We start from the raw sequence: 24687 nt of genomic DNA, 5'->3' as shown, positions 1-24687 counted from the left end.
GGGGCTTCATCTGGAGTAGTGCTTCTACCTTCTCGGGGTTTGCCTTAATTCTCTTTTTTATTACCAGCCACCCCAGAAATTTCCCCTCTTCTACCCCGAAGGAGCACTTGCTTGGATTCAATTTCATGTTAGCCCTTCTAAGGGTTTGGAATGTCTACCTAATGTCATTAAACATTCATTCTTCATTCCTGTTTTTATGACTAGGTCGTCAACGTCGATTTCGGCATTCCTCTCATTTTGTTCTTCGAAAAGCTTATCCATGAACCGTTGATATGTTGTCCCTGTTTTTTCAGCCCAAACGGCATTTTTGTATAGAAAAAAGTTCCCTCATCGGTGTAGAACGTTGTTTTCTCCTCGTCCCTTGGGTTCATCTGCACCTGGTGATACCCCTTATAGGCGTCCAGGAAACACCTTAAGGGATATTGGGCCAGGGATTCAATCTTCTTTTCCACTTCTAGCTGGGGATAGACGTCTTTGGGGCATGCTTTATTCAGGTATTTGAAATCAATACACATTCGCCAACTATTGTCTGATTTGGATATCATTACCGGGTTTGATATCCACTGAGGGTACCTCACCTTTCACACGATCCCTACTTGTAACAACTTCCAAGTTTCTTCCAAAACAGTCTGGCTTTTCTCTGGCCCAAACTTCTCTTTTTTTGCTTTACTGGTTCCATCCAATTGAACTCTTTGAGGCTGTGTTGTATCTGATCCCGTGGAATTCCGGTCATGTCCTCGTGCCTCCATGCAAACACGTCGGTGTTTCTTAGCAACAGTTCCTTTAATCCCACCTTCCTATTATCGGACAATGAGGTCCCTATCTTCACCATTTGCTCCGGATACTCTATATTTAGAACCCATTATTCCGTTCCTTTCTGCCTATTATTTGGTTCACCTCCTTGGCTCACGCTGGCCACGATCTCGGCTGAGCAACGTATGGTTGCTACACCCTTGGGAGTGGGAGATTTTATGCAACCATGTGTTGTATAAGCTATAGCTCGAAGAGCCCTCATTCCGGGGCGCCCGAGTATAATGTTGTACTTGGACGGGGCCCTCACCACCGAAAACCGTAAACGGATTGTACGAACTTTTTCTCCATCTTTAAGGCTAAAAAGGCGGGTTAGGGAGCCCAGGGGTTTCACCAATTTCCCCGAGAACCCCACTAGCGGGCATAAGTCTTCCTCCAGGCGATCTCTGATTTCCTTCTGTAGCCTGGCAAAGCAATGTTCAAACATAACCTCTACACCACTCCCCCCATCAACATGTACACATGCTATGCGGTGTCCCGCCACGCTGGCTGATATTTTTAACGGCATTTCCCTAGCGTTATCATTGCTCAACCCTGAGAATGACAAAGGAACATTCATCCACGCAGGGTTCCTTAGGAATGCCTCGATCTTTCCTGCTTTGGATGCTCTTTCCTGGATTTCCCCCTCACCTTACCATCTTCTAATCATGTCCACAAAGTGTTTGTCTTCGTCCTCTTCCTTGATTTTTGAAGTGCTTCTTTAGATGGTAAGGGTAGTTGTCTTACCTTCAGCGCGACTTCCCACAACCTCTTTAGTGGCACACAGTTGTCAGTAGAGTGTCCTTGACTTTTGTGGTAATTACAGTACCCCTGGGGATTGGGCCTGTAGGGCTTCTTCATGGGTCCGAGAGGTCTCAAAGCGTATTTGGTTTTATCAGCCATCATCACGTCCCCCTGCCCTGCACTTAGTCGTTCTACCAGAAGGGGCTTGTAATGAGGAACCTCCTCTCTAGCATATGTAGGGAGTTGAGGGGGGGTAGTAGGAAAGGTTTGGGGGATGGGGAGGCCTGTACGGAGAAAATCTCACTCCTTCCCCGAAGGATCTTCCCCGAGTAGTTTGGACTCCCCCCATGTACTTTCCTCCTGCACCCCCTGGTTTGAAGGCTCCCTTCTTTCCTTCCCATTCCCTCAGCTTGGAACCGGTGTCCTTTCCTCTGACGAAGGCCCGGACCCAATCCATGTGTTGATCGAAGGTTGTAGGGAAGTCTTCTTCAAGATTTTTCGTGAACTGGGAGAACCTTACCCCGTTGATAAAACCGCTTATCTTTATTACCTCCAGGACTCCCTTTATATTCATACTTTCAGGTATGTACCTTTCCATGAACTGTTCCGCCTTTTCTTCATCCCTCCTCTGGATGTGTAGAATCTCACTGGGATTCTTCATGGCCTTTCGTTGCTGGATAAAATTCCAAAGGAACTTCTCTCGTAGCTCTTCATAGTCGTCAACGCTTCATGGTTCTAAACTATCGAACCAGACCCATGCTTCCCCCGTCAACGTCCGTGGGAACATGAGGCACCAAACCGGCATGGACCACCCACTTACTAGCCCAGCTCCTCTGAAAGCATGTAAGTAGTCTTCAGGGTCTTGTGTACCGTCATACTTATCAACTGTGAAGGGGTATCATAACTTTGGTGATACTGGGGCCTCTTCTATTCGCTTGGTGAACTTAGAGACGTCAAACGTGTCACACCCCAACCTACGGCGGAATATGTCGGGGTGCGACATAATTGTATCATAGCTCAAAAGACAATAAAATAAATCCACGTGTCAATATCTAAATTAGTAAATGCATATTATTCAAGTACGCAAAAGCACAAACATTGTCTCATATAAATAAACATGACAATTAAATATAAAGAAATAAATAGTCTTTAATTAATCATGCATCCTAAGGTCCAACTACTTTTTAATCCCTTGATTCTTCATCCAATGTAACTACCTGCGCCATGCGGGAAAATACATAGTTTGTCAACATAAAGTTGAGCAAGTAATCACGGTTTTTGAATACATATAATATAAAAATGACAATTCCTTGCGATAATATGAAATACTACAACTAGCATAACAATATCATAACAATAATATAAAAGTTGTCTTTTCACTCGAATCCAATGGATAACGAGCTACTCCGACGGCGTATGATCATACTAATGAGGATGAGGATGAGATACCAACCACCAAAAACATAAAATAAACACATAGTCACATTTGCACGTTTAACTAATTGAGCAATATCATATAACGCAAATAGTGGAATTGTAGTGAAAAATGATTTAACGCATAACGCCCCCAAAATGTAAAACGGTAAAAAGGGGGATGTGAATTACTTACCTTATAGGTGAATTAATGAGGATGAGATAATAATAAAATTGCGGATTGACAAGTTCAAGTCTTCGAGATACGTCAATAAAAATGCCCTAATTGTTAATGATATTATAATTAATAAATAAGAAAAAAAATAATAGGACATAACGATTTGATTTTTATGGGATATTATTAGTTTCAATGTCATTATTTTGATTAATCGGTTTGAAAGATTTGGCGTCTTTTATTATTATTATTATTATTATTATTATTATTATTATTATTATTATTATTATTATTATTATTATTATTAGTGTTAATACTATTATTTAGTAACTAATATAAGTTATATATTTTATCCATGCTCATATTTTCAAGTAACTATATTTTAAATAATTAATAACCAATATTAAGTATTAATAACATTATATATATATACATAAAAAATATAAATGAATATTCGTATATATGTGTGTGTGTGTGTATATAAACATGGGAGAATTTATTCGGACCTTTAAGCTTGATCGGTTCGGTACTATATATAATAGATAAATACATATGAACAAATAAATAAATAGAATAACATTTGTTTTATAGTATTATAAGCATATATATATATGTATATATATATACATATATATATATATATGTTTATGAGTATAAGTGTATACATACTTATGACGTAATGCATGGCCAAAATAACAATTTCGAGGTTCGGTTTCGTTAGATTAATGTTTATTTATTATTATATTATGATTATAATAAAAATAAAACAAAGATTTAAGTAAAATAAAATAGATAAATAAAAACCGGGTCCAGGGGGGCTCGAACCCGCGCCTGGACCGGTTCTGTGACTTTACAAGACACGCACCAGCCATCAGGCTGGTGCTCAGTTTGTGTTTATTATCAGTTTTGAAAGTATATGACCAGATACAACCAGCACTAGTTTCAAAGAACATAACCCTAGATCATAAATTCGTTGATTTGTTTGCTGTTTGTTTAAATTAACCTAGGGTTTTTGTTAATGGATCAAAAAAGAGCAGAAACCATATATTAATTACCGTTTATATTTGCGGCTTGAGGGTTAACGGCCAACAGTTGAGTCGCGGACAAACTTGAGTTCGTTGATGGTATGGACCGCGGTGTAATCAACAATTGAGTTAGGGTTTAGTTTCGTGGGGTTGAGAGGAACGTGTGTGCACGTTTAATTGAATTTTCGTTATGTATTTATAGGGTATTAAGGTTAGGGTAGCCGCGGGTTTATAATCGAAATTAGATGTGATTTTTATTCGATTTCCATGAATAGAGTGTCGGTTGAACGCGTTTTTTATCAACAAAAGATTTGGCAATATCCATTTTGTGATTACGTTCGTGAATTACGGCTCAAGAAAGCAAAGGGGGGGGGTATGGAGGCCGACGGGAATTAGAGAAAGAAATGAGGGAAAAGAGATAATATTGCACTTAGGTCCTTGATCTTTAATGTGTGATGCAAAGTGGATTAGAAGTAAGTTTAGGGGTTAGTTTTGCATATTGTTGATAGTCTAATAATAAATATATAAAAGAAAGTAATTAAACAAAAGAAATCTTTTATTGATATCTCACCCGAACACGATCCGGTTCGGGTAACGATTACAAAGCATTAAACGGAAACCCGAAATGTTACAAGACGTGTCTCTAGGTCGGTGGGGAGCTTCAAGAGGACCTTCCTGTTTCTTCTCCTTTCCTTTGACCGTGGACAGGAGAGTCATCAAAGATTCTAGTAGCTTGTCGGGACCTCCATTAGCAACATTCTTGCCTTCTGTATTCAGTTCAGGTCTCGGCGTTTCGAAGGAGAGCCGAGCTTGGAGTGCCTCGAGACTTTCCTTCTTCTCTTGTTCATCGAGGAAAGCTCTCAAGGTATCTCTGTGAGTTTGTATGGACTCGTGAGTCACCTTCCACCCCTCTTCTTTGCTTTCTTCATTTCTTGGCTCTCTTCCAGCATCATCTTGCTCTGTTACGTCTTCAATTAACACGGATCCGTCGGTGTCTTGCCGTGCATCTGGTTCTCGTCGAGTTGTGCTCGTTTCTCCTGCTTTGTTGACTACGCTGCTCTTTCTCGAACTCAAGGGAAAGGGTAGCGGTGTGTTGCTTGGGTTTTGATCAGCCATTCTTCTTCACGATTTTGTAACGAGACCTGTGATCAAGAGGTCCGACAGATGGCGCCAATGTTGGAACCTATTCCCGGAGGGGTAACATTCATAACAAGTTTGAGAGAATGGTGATCAAGTTGATGTAAATGAGTATTAGGTGACTATGTTTAGAATGTCTTTACATTGTTCTTCCCTCTCCTTTTATAGGGGGGGGGGAGATATTATACATAATGTCCATCGGTTATGTTGGTGTCTAACATATCTACTAGTCTATCTTGCTTTCCTTCGGTCCATCAACTTCCTGGATCTTTATCTCCTGGGTCACGCCTCCTATCCCGGGGCAGCCATGCATTGGGCCACCAACCAGGTCAGGCGTGAAGTAGGTAGTGTCCCTCCAAATAAACTTCTAGAATGCTTCCCTTGCTGGGCTTGGTTCGTTGGCTTTTTCTGTTGGGCTTCTCGTTATCTTTGTTGGATCGGAGCTTATATATATATATTCTTACATTTGATCTCAAATTCAGGTTCGTTTGTTTAGCTATCACATTGTTTTGATTCCGATTTTAATTTATGTAATCCATCGGTTTTACAATTGTACCCTATGACTGATGTTAATGTTTTTTTGCTAAAGGGCTTCACATGGGCAACTTTTAAAAGTAAATCACTAAAATATAGTTATCTTCCTGACATGGATAAAATGGAGTATTGGACAATTGAAGAAAATGACAACACTTGTAACTTGTAAGTTAATAAAGGGTGAATAGACGGAACCAGATATATCATGTAAATTAATTTCTGAGAGATCATTAAGAAAGTGAAACTAAATTATATTGAAAAATAATAAAATATGGTCCAAACACACAAAACACCAAGAAGGCACCAAATTCTTTCGAGCTGTCTCTGCTAAACAAATAAAACACATAAAATATTGTCCAAGCACATAAAATAATGCATACTTAGAGGGCTGTCATTGTTTGGTGCTGTTTGGATTTAACACGAGTTGATTCTTTTGAGAAACTCTTTGCGGTTGCGGAAGAACCTTAACTTTGGATGGAATGGCATTATTCTTTTTTGGTCATTTGGAAGCAAAAGTGAAATTGCACTAATTTTGATCCTCGGGTGTTTTTTTGTCATATGTGAACCCTCGGGTGGGCGAAAGTGAAATTGCACTAATTTTGACGTTATTTTACTAATCTCGTGAAAATAACGTTAAAAGTGGCAGAAGGTTAATCAGGCATCATGTGGTGGCGTTGATAGCCGAAAGACAAGGGTATGTGCACCAACCGACCGGTGTGCCGATGGTAGAGTGTTATGTGCCTTATGTCCAAGGCTTGATGCAAAACTACTATCGAGCCGGGGGTCTCACCGGAAGCAGCCTCTCTATTCCTACGGATAGAGGTAAGGCTGCCTACATCTTACCCTCCTCAGACCCTACCATAGCTTTGGTATTGGTGGGATATACTGAGTACGATGATGATGATGATGATGATGATGATGATGATGATGATGATGGAAGCAAAGGAATGCAAGGGTGTTTAGCTCTCGAATTCTTTCCACCAAGTTCATTGTCGACGAGATTAGAAGACTTTTTCGGTGGGTGGAGGCCGGTGATGATAGAAGTCGTGGGGTTATAGTGTTGTAGCAGGCGATGCAATAATAATGATGACATAAAAGATTTATTTTTAATTTTAGTTTATACCTTATGTAAAAATACCAAAATGCCCCTTCATATCTCAATGAAAGGACGCATGTATCCTTGACTTAACAATATAATTAAACTAGGTTAATGATTTGGACGTAATTGGCAAGAGGTGGGAAACCTCGATGATCCTACTGTCACACCCCGACCAAAGGCGACGGAACATGCAGAGGCGTAACGTATTGATTGGATAGTAGTCAAAAGACACTGATTAAAGTTACAACAATTATTTAATTCATTAACATCAAAACAAGTACACAATTACAATAATTGAATCAAATACATATTTTGAATTTGTAATAAATATCCTAAGGCAAAAACTAATCTCTTCGATCTTGAACAATATCAATTACTTGTACCTGTAATGTGTATGAAAATAGAGTTTGTCAACACGAATGTTGGTAAGAATACATAAGTTTTAGTTCTGTGTGTGTGTGCGCGCGCGCACGTGTGTATAGGTAAATCACAATTCATATGTAAATTGTGAGCATTACAAAACTTATGAAAATGTAAATAATTAAATAGATGTGGACCCGTTCCTATTGATACAAAACAATGTACTTGGGTAATGTATGATCATACTATATGAGAATTGATAAGGATGAGATACCAACCACCAAACATAAAATAAACACTTAAGCTCATAAAGTATAATCATAAAGCATGCAATAATCACACATAAACACAATTTCAAATGTGTTTTGAGTAGATGCGGTAATAAAACATGAGTAAATGTGAATAAAGTATACATGCTACCCCCAAAATATAAAAGACGGAAAATGTGGTATGTAAACTCACCTTAACGAGTGGATTAACGATGACGATAATATTAAGATAAAAGTGGTTGAGTTCCTCGGGATTTATCAACGGACGTCCCTAATTGTTAACAATAATGTTAATTAATTATAACGAAATAACAACAAGACTTACGACAAATTCGGGATTTGATCGGGTTTTAGTTAACTTATAATTAGAATACTATTAGTTTATTTATCATAATTTTAGAGGTTTATTATTATTATTATATTATTATTGTTAGCATTATTATTATTATTATTTGGTATTTATAAAAAAAATATTCATTATTGATAAGTAGATAAATATTATATATTGCATTCGTATATAATAACGGGAAAATTTAAAAGAACAAAATCATTATGGACATCTAAGATAATTCGGTTTGTCAACAGAATGGTAAAAGTATTGTTATCGTATTCATTATATATATTGTGTGCGTATAGATTAATTAAGAGACAATGGTTCAAAACAATAACTCGTGGTTCACAATAATGTTTATCCGATGATATATTTGTAATATAATAATTAAACTTATTCATAAGGAGTTTAAAAAAAAGAAACTAAAAAACCAGGCCTGGGGGACTCGAACCCGCACACTAGGCCAGTTCACTACTTAAGAAACATGCGCTGGCCATTAGGCCAGTGCCTTAACTTGATTAAAAGATGAAAACCATAATTCATATACATTACCAGCCAGATCATGTTCTTCCCAAACATAAACCCTCGAATTTAAATTATTTGATTCGTTCATAGATTGGTCCAATTGAGTTAGGGTTATCGTTAGTTGATTAAAAACGATCATCATGCATGGATTAATTACCGTAGTTGGTGACGAAAAGATGGTGAATGGCTAAAAGAAACCTACGGCTCAAGCTTGATCTTGAGCAGGTCCTGAATGACTTTGAATAATAAAAAATTGAGTTAGGGCTTTGGATTGTGAGGTTGTATGGAGTGTGCTTGCAGGTTTAATTGAAACGAGATCATGTTTATATAGGGTATTAAGGATGTTTAGGCCACGGGTTTCTTAAAACGAATATTCGAATCATTTAGCTGTAAATTGGTATAATTTTCCATGTTTAAGGTGTCGGTGAGCGCGTTGATAGTTGGCAAATTATTTGGAAAGATCAATATATTTGATTAAGCTGAGAATTTAAGAGCAAGAAAAAAGAGGGGGTGTACTACGCCGACGGGAAGGAGGGAGAGGAGGGAAGAAAATCTTTTTGATTAATTGCATTATGGTCCCTGGTCTTGGCTGGTAATTTAAGTTATGGTAAAACATAGTTAAGGGTGGATTTTGTACATGCATGATAGTTATAATACCTTATAAAATAAACAAACTAGAACCGGGTGACGCGTAATACAAAGTGAACAATAAATAACCACATAAAACATTAATTCGTCGATCTTATTTAATAACAAACGTTCGAACAATTAGTGAAACGAGAAAATAAAATAAAAAAATAAAACGGGTTGGTTTTTTTAGGTTTGAAAAAGAAAAGGATAATGAATGTTACAGTAATCACAGCTTTTTGAAAAATTCGTCCCGAAATTATAGGAAAAAAAACATAACATACGGGAATAAGTTAAGAGTTAATAGAGAATTTTTTTTCTTTTCTAATAAAAATAACACAAATCTTCAAGTGACCTGAATAACGCTACAAACGGAAAATAGCATAAGAACACTTATATATAGGGTGTACCAGCGGCGTATCCACTATGCCCTTATCACGTTGATATTTGTATCATTATCCAAATCACCCTAGGTTCTGGGTTACGACACTCAACCGTATTCACTATGAGTCCCGTGCGAGGATTTTGATAATTATGCGTGCACTCATAATTATGTAGATCGTCGCATGATGCACATAGTTCGTCCCGTTATGTGGGTTCAAATAAAAGAAAACATTTTAAATCAAAATTTAAAGGGGATTAATTGTTCAAGAGAAAGGAAACTAAATAAATGGGTGAAATTTGATGATCACAATTAACTTGTAAACAACTTTGCAAAATATAACGAATTGTTAAAGTTTACCAACAAAATGAAATAAATAGATGGAGGAAACTTTGAAATTAAATGAATAATTTGCACATTCAATGCATAGGAGTACTTGAGATAACAACAAAATTTACGAATAAGTATTCACATAGATAGGTTCACACAACAAACGACTCACATGTCTAAAGAAATAAAATATAGATGAGGCTTAAAGTTAAGATTATAAAATTGGATGAGGAAAGGATACCATGAGAATGAGGTGAGTTTTGGGGAATTTGGGTAGTCATGTATTAAAATATCGAGATAAAATTTGAACATACAACTCCTATTAGATAACAATGTACAACACATGTTCATAGTTCCAATTTTCCAAAACAAAATGTTTGTAGGAAATCGGTCATAGGTAGTTCATGATGCAAATACGGTACTATTAGATAACCATGCACATCCATGCACATAGTCCTGGTAAATAACCCGTCATAGACCACTTGAAATGTGATAATAAATTGTGTAACAATAAAAGTGTAATAAATGATATAATGGGAATAGATAAGAAATTGAATTCAATTATAAATAACCATGATTCTCATTCATAACAAAAATTTATTTAATTATTCATAACAAAACTTGAGATTAAGTCATTACATTGGGTTTAAAACAAAAGGAATTCGATAAAATAAACGTCTCTTGTGTAGCATGTATTCTTGAAAGGTGAGGTTTATACTTGGGAACCGTTTATGTAACACACTTGTCAACTTGGGGAACTGGAGGTTGGTTGGGTGGGCTTTGGTTGGCTTGAGTAGTGGGAAAAGGTTGGGCCTCATTAATCTGAACAATTGATTGTTTTTAATCCATGGTCTACAATGAAAATGACAAATTCATAATTAAAAACATATATTTATGACATATATTTAATTAAAAAGGGTATATATGTTAGGCCTCATTAAACTAGACTTTAATGCATTCAGCGGTTACTTTTAATGACTAATCAATGCTCATTAAATGGTTAATATGATTTTATTTTTCTTCATTAAAAATGTGTATATTATGGATATGATCCTTGTTCATATAGTTATATATAATATATTTAGGTAAGTCATTTAATTTGTTTGCCTACATTATATTGAATAAGCAATCTGATTCCTACACATCATTAGTTTTACCTACATTACATTAGATACTACATTAGTTATGCCTACATAATATTTGAAAGTGTGTCTACACTATATTTGTTTTGTCTACACCACATTAGATATGTCTAAACTACATTAGTTATGACTACACAATATTTGAAAGTGGGTCTATACTATATTAGATATGTCTACACTACATTAGTTATGACTACACAACATTTAAAATTGTTCCTACACTACATTAGATATGCATGCGCTACATTAGTTATGGCTACACAACATTTGAAAGTATCCCTACACAGCATTACGTAACTATATCTACGTTACAAAGATAATCCTACACAACATTAGTTGATTTAAAGAAAAAAGCATTGTTTAGGCTATTAAAAAAATTATATGTTGGTTATGTAGTGATTTGTCATTTAATCGTTATCCAAGTATGTTGGTTGTGTATGAGTATGATTGTGTAGGGATATGCAGGTTGTGTAGGGACGTGTAATTTAATAATGGACAATATCGTAATATGGGTATAAAAAAAATAGAATCTATCAATGCTACGCATTTGGTTAGCGAGTGGTAGTCGACGCAGATACTGTAACCCAAAATGACCATAATATCGTTTCACGTGTTTTGAAATAAACATGCCAAAATAAATGAATAAAAAATAATTTTAAAAAAAGACTAAAAGTTAAACAAGAAAGCAAGTTAAAAGAAGAATATAAAACAAAACTACTTTCACATCATCTTATTTTAACATGTTGTTAGACTTGTATAAAAATGTCATATTAGATTAATGTAATTAAAAAATAAATAATATCATTTAATTGTTAAAACAAATTTTGAAATGTAACTTATGTTGAATGGTTTAATTACTAAAAATAAAAATTTATCATTTTACTATAACACCATTATATTTAAATAATTCAAAATAAAAAGAAATGATATGATTGTTAGAACCTCTTCTCGCATTAACAATTACTTCTGATTGAACCTAATCCTATATATATATATATATATATATATATATATATATATATATAATACTTTATCACTTTGATCTTTTAATTTATAAATTGTTATATAAGTTTGGATTTTTTATTTCTATTATTAATTTTTTTATAAAACTAGTATATAATTTTTCTTTTATTTAAAAACTAGGTTAGCTACCCGTGTACAACACAGGTTTAAGAAATTAATTTTATAAATCGAAAACTTTTGAAATATTAATAACAAAAAGTCATGATAGATAAATTTGCTTATTAAACAAAAAGGTACTAACAAACATTACAATTATTAGATAAATAAAATTCTTGTGACTAATACATTGATCATAAATAGGCAAATCAATGATGTTTTCCAATGAAATGAGATTTTCTTGGTATTCTACACATGCTTAACTTTTAGCACATTTTCAGCAAGTGTGCCTATTAAGAAAACACTGATTCAGAGTTAGGAAAATAAGTTTTAAACCCGGCTTGCTTGCGTCTTCATTCCCTGAAAGTTTAATCAAGTTGTGATTGATGAATATAAAAAAATAAAAATGATGTTGGAAATTTACCTCCCCATCCATTATAATGTCATCACATTTTGCTATTTATAACACTATAGAATTACCAAGTTGTTAATGAATTAATTTGATATAAAAATGTCATCACGTTTTGCTATTTATAACACTATAGAATTAGCAAGCTGTTAATGAACCAGTCGTTTGCTTTGGAAACAGAATAATTGTTTTGATTATTAATCAAATTTCCATAATTTGTATAATAAATCATGAAATTTGTTGTTGATATAAATAAATTTTAACTGAATTGAAGGATTTGACCTAATTTAGGTTGACATCTAATTTCACACAGAAATTAAATGACACAGTCAACTTGCTAAATTAGATAGAGTCATTGTAAAATCGTAATTTGAATAATTTGAATTTCACACAGCAAAAAACGTGATTCAAATAGCTTGGCAAGTTTTACTATTTGGAGACATTTTTAGAGGACTATAATTAGGGAGTAAAATGCGAAAAATACTATAATTAATTAATTATAATTTCTATCCATAAATGATATATTCAATCATGGAAAAAGTCATAGAAAACTTACCAGTTAGAAAAAATTAGTAGTTATTTCCAAGATTAAAATTATACAATCAAGTCAATTATTTCTTAATAACTTAAATGAGTCAAAATGGATTAGGTCAACCGTGAAACACATTTTTGTACCTTATAAGAAGTGATACCAAGTTATTTATAGTAAACGTTACATAAGATATGATTTATTTATTCCAAAATCACTTAATCATCATCTTGACAATTATTTTAAGAAGAAAAAAATATTTTATTAAATTTTCAAAAAAAGAACATTGAATAGGTATCATATGTCATATAAACACAAAATCATACAAAAATCATATATAAAAGTGAAAAAGAACATTTTTTTTAAATTATAAAACACACATCAAATAGTTATGCAAGTGTTTACGCTTAAGTATAACGGAAAATATTTGCAGTGAAAGTGTTTGAGGAGCCTAAAAAAAGATTAGGTCAAAAGAAAAGAAGATTTATAAGTCTGCGGACAAAAAAAATTTGTAAATATAATTTCATTTTTGTTACACAGTCAAGATCATGGCAGCGCTATCGTTTTTCATAACTATTTTTATGACTATAATTTCATATAAAAAAAACCCTAGTACAGATACATATTTGTAAGCACATTAATCAAAATTGGCTAAACCTGTATAAGATAGATTAAATTATAAAATAAATGCAATTAAAAATTCAGAACGATTACGAATTTATTATATATGATACCTTAGACACAAGAAAAATGATGAATAGGTAGGTGATGATTCATATTCATTTCCTGTAATTAAATATTGATTTACAGTTTCTCGAAGAAACATTACCAAACTCCAAAAAAATTATTTACGGTTTCCGACATGATATGAGAGAAATCGAAGAAAGTCATTAGTTCTAGTCGCCAATGATTTTGAAGATAAAATTAGAAGTTTCTGATTTAGATTTTCTGGAGATGAAATTCGAAGTATTGCCGCCAGTGCTTTTGGAATTTGGGATTGGTTTAACAGATCAATGAGAGGAGAGATTAGAATGTTAAACATTAGGAAAGAGACAAGAAATAGGGTTTCTGAAAAATCGCCAATGTGTTTGTTCGTGTTATAAGTAGTTAATTAGGTTGGGTAAGGATATGAACCGGGATTGTAAAAGGAATGTGGTGGGAGGCGTGAAATTGAAATGAATGATGGGCTAAAAAGAGGACACTTGGCATAAGAAAAACTTTATTTATTAATTAGTATAGATAGATATCTTACAATTTATAGTGTTATCTTACATTTTTGATAAAAATAAGAAAAAAAAACAGAAAATTCGTTGAAGCCCTTATTCGCCTGAACCACAACAGGCTCTGGTAATCTGGTGACTTCAACAGGCTTCATCAAGTGTACAGTCAACGTCAAGTCTGCACTGCGTGACACAATATTACTGGATGAATCTAGAGGATGGCTTCAACGATAACGCACATTGTTTTTTTTTTTTTTGTCAACAACGATATTATCATGAGGATAAGTTGTGTAGCATAATATGTACTTCAAGTTGACTTGTCCATCTCTATTCTTTTTTGTGCTAATAGGTTCATGACGGCGCAAGATACCTTGCTGTGGACTAGCATGCACAAGATTACACCTAAGGAAAGAATAAAACGATTACCAAATAGGACCAGTTGGGATGGCAAACCATAAAGGCAAAAGAAATGTGGGAAATCTTCTCCAATAGGAAAGGACGAGTTACCATCAAACCGTTAGAGATGGAGCCCTCAAAATATACATTTTAGCTAAGATAAATACTCTTGTACTTAAATGAAAGGAGAGTGATTTTATGATTGAATGATAGATGATGTATAATCATTAGATGTAAAGATCATTTCTCTATAGTCAACCTTGTTGAGCTTTACGAGCTCTTTATTGACCTCTTGAATACACAAATTTTCCCCTGAAAATGAATGCCTAAATACCATATGAATCTGAACACCCCCTCCCCCTGATACCAGGAGTGCGGATATCTTGTTTTCATGATTTTTGAAAATTATTGCAAAGATTATAGTTTTTTGATTTAAGGAAAAATGAGTAAAATCATTTAAGTATAACAGTTATGAGACAGATATACCTTAGATCTCCATTGTCTCTGAACCTTTGTGATGAGTGATCAATCCAATCATTACCTTCCTATGGCCTCCTGCCTTGACAGAAATAAAAATGACTCCAGGACTCCAGATTTCATAACAAAACTCAAAGATGTTGATAAAAAGGAATATTTTATTTCATAACTGTTCTTTCCGAATGAAGAACTTCTAGATATTTACATCATTTTCCCCTAATGGGGAGCTTACTCACACATAGCTAAGATTACAAGGAAATTAAATTTTTCGGGAGAGTATTCGATGCCTCTATCCCTTACAATCTTTACATTATATAGGAAAAACAATGAACGTAAAGTTCTTTTTGTTTACGTAAGTGCTTACGTAATTATCTTCATAATTGAACACGTGTGGGGTCCTAATTACATGTCATCCATTATTCGACTAAGAGGGTGTCGCTTTGCCTGCTTTATTCACATGCTTGCTTTTAATCAATGAACCCATGTGTAGGGTCCAATTCACGTGTATCCTCCATCATTTCGTCTGAGAGGATGTCACTTTCTCTGCATTCTTCACATGCGTGATTTTCTATTATGCGTGCCAGTTCTTGACACAATAATTTTTTAGTGGCCGGACCTACATCAAGTTGATTGAGAATGATTCGTTGCTCAATGGTCTCTATTGCATGTTTTTCATGAACAGGTAGGGGGGTTCCACTGTAACTAGTAATTATGCAGTTTTGGCTGCAGTAATTAATTTTCTTAAAACTTCCAACTTTAATCTGTTGAAGAGTTTTTAAGATTTTTAGATACCCATTAACTCTAATGGAGACCCAATTGTTGATATCTTCTTTTTCTTCCATGACTTTGGAAGGTTGGACATTTTTTGTTTTAACTAAGCCAACCTCTAATAAATGTAAGGCGGGAAAGCTTTTTCCTTGATACCAATCTGGTAACAGAGGTGCATTCAATATAAATGTTGGCATCTTTGGCAGCTGCAATCTTTTTTCTGAAGGTTTTTATAGCCTTCTTCATGCCTTCTGTGAACAAGTTAATTTCTTGTAAATTAGCAGAGGGATATATACATTTAATTAGTCCAGCGGAAAATGCAAGAGAAACTAAATGAGGATTAGATCCTGGACAGAAGTTGTATAGACTTTTTGATGTTTTGTCTTCTGTGTATATATTTTCGAATTCAAAGTCTTCTGGGCTAAGAGCCCTAGCTTTAGACCAGACTGATCGAAATTCGTCCAAACTTATTAGGTAGATTTCTTCATTCTGAATCTCTATTCTTTTTTCTGATCTTCTTTCAAATGGTGAGATTGAAAAGAATTTTTTTTCTTTTAGGCGTAGAGCCTTGATTTTTTCTTTTTCTTCTTCCATCACAATTCTTTTTCTAAATGAGGGTGTGATGAACTTTCGAAAGAAACACATTCTATTTATAGAAAAAGATTACGTCATTTCTTACGTGTTTTGAAAGTCACGCGTCAAGCTATCAGCTAGCACGTTTTTTGGTCCTTCAAGATGTTCAATATTAAAGGAATGTCTTGAAAACCACATCTGCCATCTGACTAGGCGTCCTTGCTTATTATCTCCTGAAATTTTTGTTTTTAGGAAATAAGTGAAGTTTTTATTATCTGTCCTGACTAGGAATTTTACAGGGGTTAGATAAATAGAAAACTTTGAAATGGTGTTTTTTACCGCCAGTAATTCTTTTTCATTACTGTGGTAGTTCCTTTCAGCTGGTTTAAAACTTCCAGAGGTTTATTTACAAATTTCCTCTCTATCAGCTGTTTTTGCCTTTAAGACCCCACCCCAAAAATCATTTGAGGCATCGGTTTCAATTATAAGAGAATCTTCTTCTTTTGGAAGATAAAGTTTAGGAAAACTTTTTAAGTTTTTTTTTATCTTTTTAATGTAATCTGTATCGGCTTCTTTCCAGTCCCATACATAAAACTTTTTTAATTTTACCTGTAGCGGCTTTCTGAGCTCTACAAGCTTTGGAATGTAGCTTTCGGCATAAGTTAAAACACCAAGAAATCTTTGCAGATGTTTTTTTTGTCTTCTAAAGTATTTGGAAATTTATGTAAATTTTCCAGAATATGTTTTTGTGGACAATGAGTTCCTTGATCTATTTCAACGGCTAAAAAGTTTATCTTTGTTTTAAAAAGATTTGCTTTCTTTTTTGACAAAATAATTCCATATTTTTCAATTGTTTTTAAAACAGATAAAACATAAAAATAGTGTTGTTCCTCAGAGTTAGAAAATATTATGATATCGTCTACGTAGACGGTACAATAATCTTCTAATCCTCTTAAAGCGTTCTGCATATGTCTTTGGAATATACTAGGTGCTTGTTTTAATCCGAAAGGAACTACCTTCCATTCATAATGATCATTAGGGCATGTGAATGCAGTCAGTAACTGAGATTCTTCATCTAATAGTACCTGCCAGAAACCACTTTTGCAGTCGAAACTAGAAAATATGGTTTTTCCTCTTAAGAGGGTTAGTAATTCTTGCATACAAGGAAGATTATGACTGTCTCCTATTGTTGCTGAATTAACCGCTTTATAATTTACGACCATTCGCTTTTTTCCTCTTCTTTTTTCAGCTTCATTTTTAACTAGAAACGCTGGTGACATATGAGGTGACTTACTTGAAACAATTAATTTTAGATCAAGTAACTCTTTAATTTGTTTGGTAAACTTCTCTCTATCTTGTGGACTGTATTTCATTGGTTTTACCCTGATTACCGTCTTAGGATCTATTAGTTTTATTGACGTTTTCATCCAATTATTGGATTTTTCTGGGTCAATGAGATTTTCTGAGCATACTTTTTCAAGTAGTGCTTCTATTTTTTGATATTTTTTGTATCTCTATGAAATATTTTTTTTCTGGTTTTATAACTTCTTGAGTTATATTAGCACCAGGTATTTGCTTTATTTTTGAATCTTTTTTCATTGACTCAAGAAAATCGGGGTTCCCAACGCGAAGTGCTTTGGTTATTTTCTTAATCAGAATCATTTCTTGATTAAGATGGAAAGATATTCTGTCTAACCATTGTGTAAAGGGTCCATATAGCTGACAGAAATTATTTCCAATGAGTAAATCTATTTCTGATTCCTGTTGATAAATGGTAGAAATAGGAAATGGTTCTCCTGAAAAGTAAACTATAAGATTTCTACAAACCTTATTTAGTTTAATTGTTTCTTCGTTAGCTATAGTTACTTTAATGTCTTTGGGTGTATTTTCCCAAAGTTCTTCAGGGATAACGTATTTACTTGCTAAACAGAGGCTTGCTCCAGTATCAACATAACAATGTAAAGTTATCGGGTTTTATATCCTTTTAGAAAAATTTTTCCTTTGATATAAATAGAGTTGGGATTGGTTCTATTAGCATAGACCAATTCCTCTTGTTTTAAAATGTTTTGACAAAAATGTAATTCGCTTATGAGTTGTAGTCATTCTGAGTAAGTAGAATCATCAGAAGAGTCGTATTTGACTGTTAATGCATATACCTGAGTATACCCATCGTAAATGTTTTCAGAAGGAAAATATCCTTCTTCTTCAGCTTCTAAAATGAGCTTTGTTTTTTTGAGAATTTTTGTCGGTTAGGACATTCGTTGGCATACTGTCCTTCTTCAGAACATATCCAACATCTGCATTTTTTCTTTCCTTGCGGACAGATTTTAGGTTTCTCTTTTGAGAAATATTTACCTGACGTAAATTTTTTCTTTTTGGTTTTCCAGAACCTTCTTTTTGTTTTATATTTCTTTTTGAAGTATTTTTTATCTTTGGGTGGGTCACATCCAAAGGATAATTTAGGTGTTTCAGTTAAAGTACTGTTTTTTGTTAAATCTTTTTAACTGTTTTTGTTTATTGGAGAAATCACAATAAACTGCTATTTCTTCTTTAACAATTCTTGTATCAAATCCGAGGGAATGCATAGTAAAAGAATTCTTTTCTTTATTCCATCTTTCTTTGGCTTTTTCTCCTACTATGGGGATTTTCATTAACTAGGCTTCTATCCATGAGTGATATTCACGCTTAACTTGTACAAGTTTTGCTCAAATAAGCAAGTGAAATTGTCTAAAAGACATATATCACATAATTGTGCTTTTGTAAGATTTTGTCTTGCTTTTTCCAGCAATTTTTGATTTTCTTGATCTTTATTTTTAAGAAAATCAAGACCTAAAAACATCATATACATGGCGTTTATTAATTCATCAAAGAGGTCTATACCATTCGTATTTTCATTCCAGGTTGTACCTTTTATGAAATCTTGAATAATTGCAGAAGATTTATGTTCTATTAGTAATAAAACTGCTTTAGCATTAGAGAATTCTTCTGGGTTGGATTGGATAATGAGACTAATCTCAGTATTCCATTTGTCTATAACTTCTTTTCTTTTTTCAAGATCGAAGATACAGTCTATTTTAATGGTGTCAATTGTAGTTGAGCTTCCATTATTAGAATTTGGTATACCTTTGTGATAAGGCATAGAAAATTCTACATTTTCTTTTTGTGGTTAGTATAACTAGTACTGGCCCGATTTGTTCTACTATTGAACATAGGAGTGTATTCTTCAGAAGAACTTTCATCTTCAGTTATAGGTTCTGGAGTTGTATCTTTTTCAATTTTAGGTTCTTTTACTGTAAAAACCTTTTCCGGAAAATATTTGTCTCCAAGACTTTTACTTTCTGCAAATTTTTGTTCGCATTCTTTATCACTTAGTGACATTAGTTGGACTAGTTCATGAATTTGTTCAGCTGCGCCTGTCTCTAGCTGATTGTCAAATATTTATTTTGGCTTTTGGGAGATAGAACTCATTTTTTTTGTTTTGTTAAGCTCTTGAATTTCTCTTTCAAATTTTAACTATTGCTTTAATAACTCGGATAGAGTTTCTAATTTGTCACCTGGATGCACACTCCAGTCATCCTGAATTATGCTGAACTTTTGAATTATGTCACACTTTTGTAGATCAATTTTTAATAATTTAGACATCTCACATGGGCTTCTTTTTTCTTTTAAAAGGTTATCACATGGGCGTTCTTTTAAAAGATATCACATGGTTGTTGTCCTTTCATGTCAGTGTTTTTTTTTTAATATTCTATGGTTCTTTCGTACCAAAAGGCCATTTTAATGCATTTGGACATTTAGAACTTCCTAATGACGAATTTCCTACATTAAAGTTAAGAAAAGAGTATTTTTGAAATCTTCCTCGTTCGTTGAAGATTTTTGTGTTTTGTTCCATCTTTTGAGGCTCAGCTTCCTCTATTTTATCAATCTTTTCTGAGACATCCTTAATAATCTTTGCAGCTATAGTCTCTAGATTTTCATTGGTAGATAATTTTTCTACTTTATTAATTAAATCTCTAATTAATTCTTCTAACTTTAAAAGAGAACTCATGTTGTGGCTATTAGAGTTCCTCTCGCTTTAAGCTTAGAGAGTTTCTTTTTAGCAGCAGCTAATTCTTGTTTGAAGAATCTTATATTCTGTGCTTTTATGCTATCCTGTAACATAAAGTTATATCTAGTTTGGTTTATTTGGCCTTCATATCTCAGAATTTCACTTTTTTCAAAGTTAATTGCATCATCTAGAGCTTTAACTGCCTCTATGATTGGCGTTAAAGGCATTATATTCCTATAACTTCTTTAAGAATTTCTCCATACTTATCTATTCGATCTGACATAGATCGTATTAAGTGTATTTCTGTAGAGGTGGAAGTTGGTCCTCTAGTTCTTAGAGTGTGTCCAGAAAAACTGTGTCTAGGTCTAGACTCTAAAATTTGTTTATCTCGAGCTATGTTTATTGCCCAATTTTCTTGAAGTTGTGAAGGTTCAGTGAATTTACTTTCTTCTACTGTTCCTATATCCGATTGTTATACTCTCTTTTTCTTTATACTCTATTGAATGAGTATTGTTGGTAATAGCATACGATATTAGATAATTAATCGTAAATACTTTACTTCCTGGTTCCATTAGATCAGTTCTTTCGCACTGATGTATGAAACTAAGAGTTTTGTCGAAATCTCTTGAATCTCGATGTAAGGCAAATTTAGGGTATACGGTAAACATAAATCTACCATAAGCTAAATTTCCTTGTACTGCCCCTAAGAGAGCATCTTGTCTGTTAATGATTCTATTATCAACAACAGCCATTTTTATAGGAAAATTAATTCCATCTCTAAACTGTGCTTTTAGTAAGATTTTTACCGCTCCTATATGCACCACGTTCATTGATTTTATTAATTCGTGTTTAATAGTCAAAAGTTTTTTTGCTATCTCTCCCTTAGTTAAGAGTGGCAAAAATACTTTTCCCGATGTATCCTTTATGTCTATTGAAAATTTTTCAGTATTTAAGCAGTAAAGGATTTTATTTTTAAAAAATAAAATAAATGTCAGAGCCTTGTGCCCAACTATAAAAATAAATACTTTAGAACGCCCATGTGATAACCTTTTAAAAGAAAAAAGAAGCCCATGTGAGATGTCTAAATTATTAAAAATTGAGCTACAAAAGTGTTATATAATTCAAAAATTCAGCATAATTCAGGATGACTGGAGTGTGCATCCAGGTGACAAATTAGAAACTCTATCCGAGTTATTAAAGCAAAAGTTAAAACTTGAAAGAGAAATTCAAGAGCTTAACAAAAAAAAATGAGTTCTATCACCCAAAAGCTAGAACAAATATATGAAAATCAGCTAGAGACAGGCGCAGCTGAACAAATACATGAACTAGTCCAACTAATGTCACTAAGTGATAAAGAATGCGAACAAAAATTTGCAGAAAGTAAAAGTCTTGGAGACAAATATTTTCCGGAAAAGGTTTTTACAGTAAAAGAACCTAAAATTGAAAAAGATACAACTCCAGAACCTATAACTGAAGATGAAAGTTCTTCTGAAGAATACACTCCTATGTTCAATAGTAGAACAAATCGGGCCAGTACTAATTATACTAACCACAAAAAGAAAATGTAGAATTTTCTATGCCTTATCACAAAGGTATACCAAATTCTAATAATGGAAGCTCAACTACAATTGACACCATTAAAATAGACTGTATCTTCGATCTTGAAAAAAGAAAAGAAGTTATAGACAAATGGAATACTGAGATTAGTCTCATTATCCAATCCAACCCAGAAGAATTCTCTAATGCTAAAGCAGTTTTATTACTAATAGAACATAAATCTTCTGCAATTATTCAAGATTTCATAAAAGGTACAACCAGGAATGAAAATATGAATGATATAGACCTCTTTGATGAATTAATAAACGCCATGTATATGATGTTTTTAGGTCTTGATTTTCTTACAAATAAAGATCAAGAAAATCAAAAATTGTTGGAAAAAGCAAGACAAAATCTTACAAAAGCACAATTATGTGATATATGTCTTTTAGACGATTTCACTTGCTTATTTGAGCAAAACTTGTACAAGTTAAGTACGTGTGAATATCACTCCTGAATAGAAGCCTACTTAATGAAAATCCCCATAGTAGGAGAAAACGTCAAAGAAAGATGGAATAAAGAAAATAATTCTTTTACTATGCATTCCCTCGGATTTGCTACAAGAATTGTTAAAGAATAAATAGCAGTTTATTGTGATTTCTCCAATAAACAAAAACAGTTAAAAAGATTTAACAAAAAATGTTGCAGTACTTTAACTGAAACACCTCAATTATCCTTTGGATGTGACCCACCCAAAGATAAAAAATACTTCAAAAAGAAATATAAAAGAAAATATAAAACAAAAAGAAGATTCTGGAAAACCAAAAAGAAAAAATTTACGCCAGGTAAATATTTCTTAAAAGAGAAACCCAAAATATGTCTGCAAGGAAAGAAAAAATGCAGATGTTGGATATGTTCTGAAGAAGGACACTATGCCAACGAATGTCCTAACCGACAAAAATTCCCAGTAAAAACAAAGCTCATTTTAGAAGCTGAAGAAGAAGGATATTTTCCTTCTGAAAACATTTACGATGGGTATACTTAGGTATATTCATTAACAGTTAAATACGACTCTTCTGACGATTCTACTGACTCTGAATGACTACAACTCATAAGCGAGAAGAAAATGAATTAGGCAAATTACATTTTTGTCAAAACATTTTAAAAAAAGAGGAATTGGTCTATGCTAATATAACCAATCCCAACTCTATTTATATCAAAGGAAAAAAAATTTCTAAAATGATATAAAATGATAACTTTACATTGTTATGTTGATACTGGAGCAAGCCTCTGTTTAGCAAGTAAATACGTTATCCCTGAAGAACTTTGGGAAAATACACCCAAAGACATTAAAGTAACTATAGCTAATGAAGAAACAATTAAACTAAATAAGGTTTGTAGAAATCTTATAGTTTACTTTTCAGGAGAACCATTTCCTATTCCTACCATTTATCAACAGGAATCAGAAATAGATTTACTCATTGGAAATAATTTATGTCAGCTATATGGACCCTTTACACAATGGTTAGACAGAATATCTTTCCATCTTAATCAAGAAATGATTCTGATTAAGAAAATAACCAAAGCATTTCGCGTTGGGAACCCTGATTTTCTTGAGTCAATGAAAAAAGATTCAAAAATAAAGTAAATACCTGGTACTAATATAACTCAAGAAGTTATAAAACCAGAAGAAAAATATTTCATAGAGATAAAAAAAATATCAAAAAATAGAAGCACTTCTTGAAAAAGTATGCTCAGAAAATCCCATTGACCCAGAAAAATCCAAAAACTGGATGACAGCGTCAATAAAACTAATAGATCCTAAGACTGTAATCAGGGTAAAACCAATGAAATACAGTCCACAAGATAGAGAGGAGTTAAGCAAACAAATTAAAGAGTTACTTGAGCTAAAATTAATTATTTCAAGTAAGTCACCTCATATGTCACCAGCGTTTCTAGTTGAAAATGAAGCTGAAAAAGAAGATGAAAAAAGCAAATGGTCGTAAATTATAAAGCGGTTAATTCAGAAACAATAGAACACAGTCATAATCTTCCTTGTATGCAAGAATTACTAACCCTCTTAAGAGGAAAAACCATATTTTCTAGTTTCGACTGCAAAAGTGGTTTCTGGCATGTACTATTAGATGAAGAATCTCAATTACTAACTGCATTCACATGCCCTAATGGTCATTATGAATGGAAGGTAGTTCCTTTCGGATTAAAACAAGCACCTAGTATATTACAAAGACATATGCAGAACGCTTTAAAAGGATTAGAAGATTATTGTACCGTCTACATAGACGATATCATAATATTTTCTAACTCTGAGGAACAACACTATTTTCATGTTTTATCTGTTTTAAAAACAATTGAAAAATATGGAATTATTTTGTCAAAAAAGAAAGCAAATATTTTTAAAACAAAGATTAACTTTTTAGGCCTTGAAATAGATCAAGGAACTCATTGTCCACAAAAACATATTCTGGAAAATTTACATAAATTTCCAAATACTTTAGAAGACAAAAAACATCTGCAAACATTTCTTGGTGTTTTAACTTATGCCAAAAGCTACATTCCAAAGCTTGCAGAGCTCAGAAAACCGCTACATGTAAAATTAAAAAAGGATTATGTATGGGACTGGAAAGAAGCCGATACAGATTACATTAAAAAGATAAAGAAAAACTTAAAAAGTTTTCCTAAACTTTATCTTCCAAAAGAAGTTGATTCTCT

The sequence above is a fragment of the Bidens hawaiensis genome, unplaced genomic scaffold (assembly GCF_021521415.1).
Source record: "Bidens hawaiensis isolate Kalapana, Puna unplaced genomic scaffold, B.hawaiensis_p1.1 tig00007409_1, whole genome shotgun sequence".
Lineage (NCBI taxonomy): Eukaryota > Viridiplantae > Streptophyta > Magnoliopsida > Asterales > Asteraceae > Bidens > Bidens hawaiensis.
Note: the sequence above shows the minus strand (reverse complement) of the source record.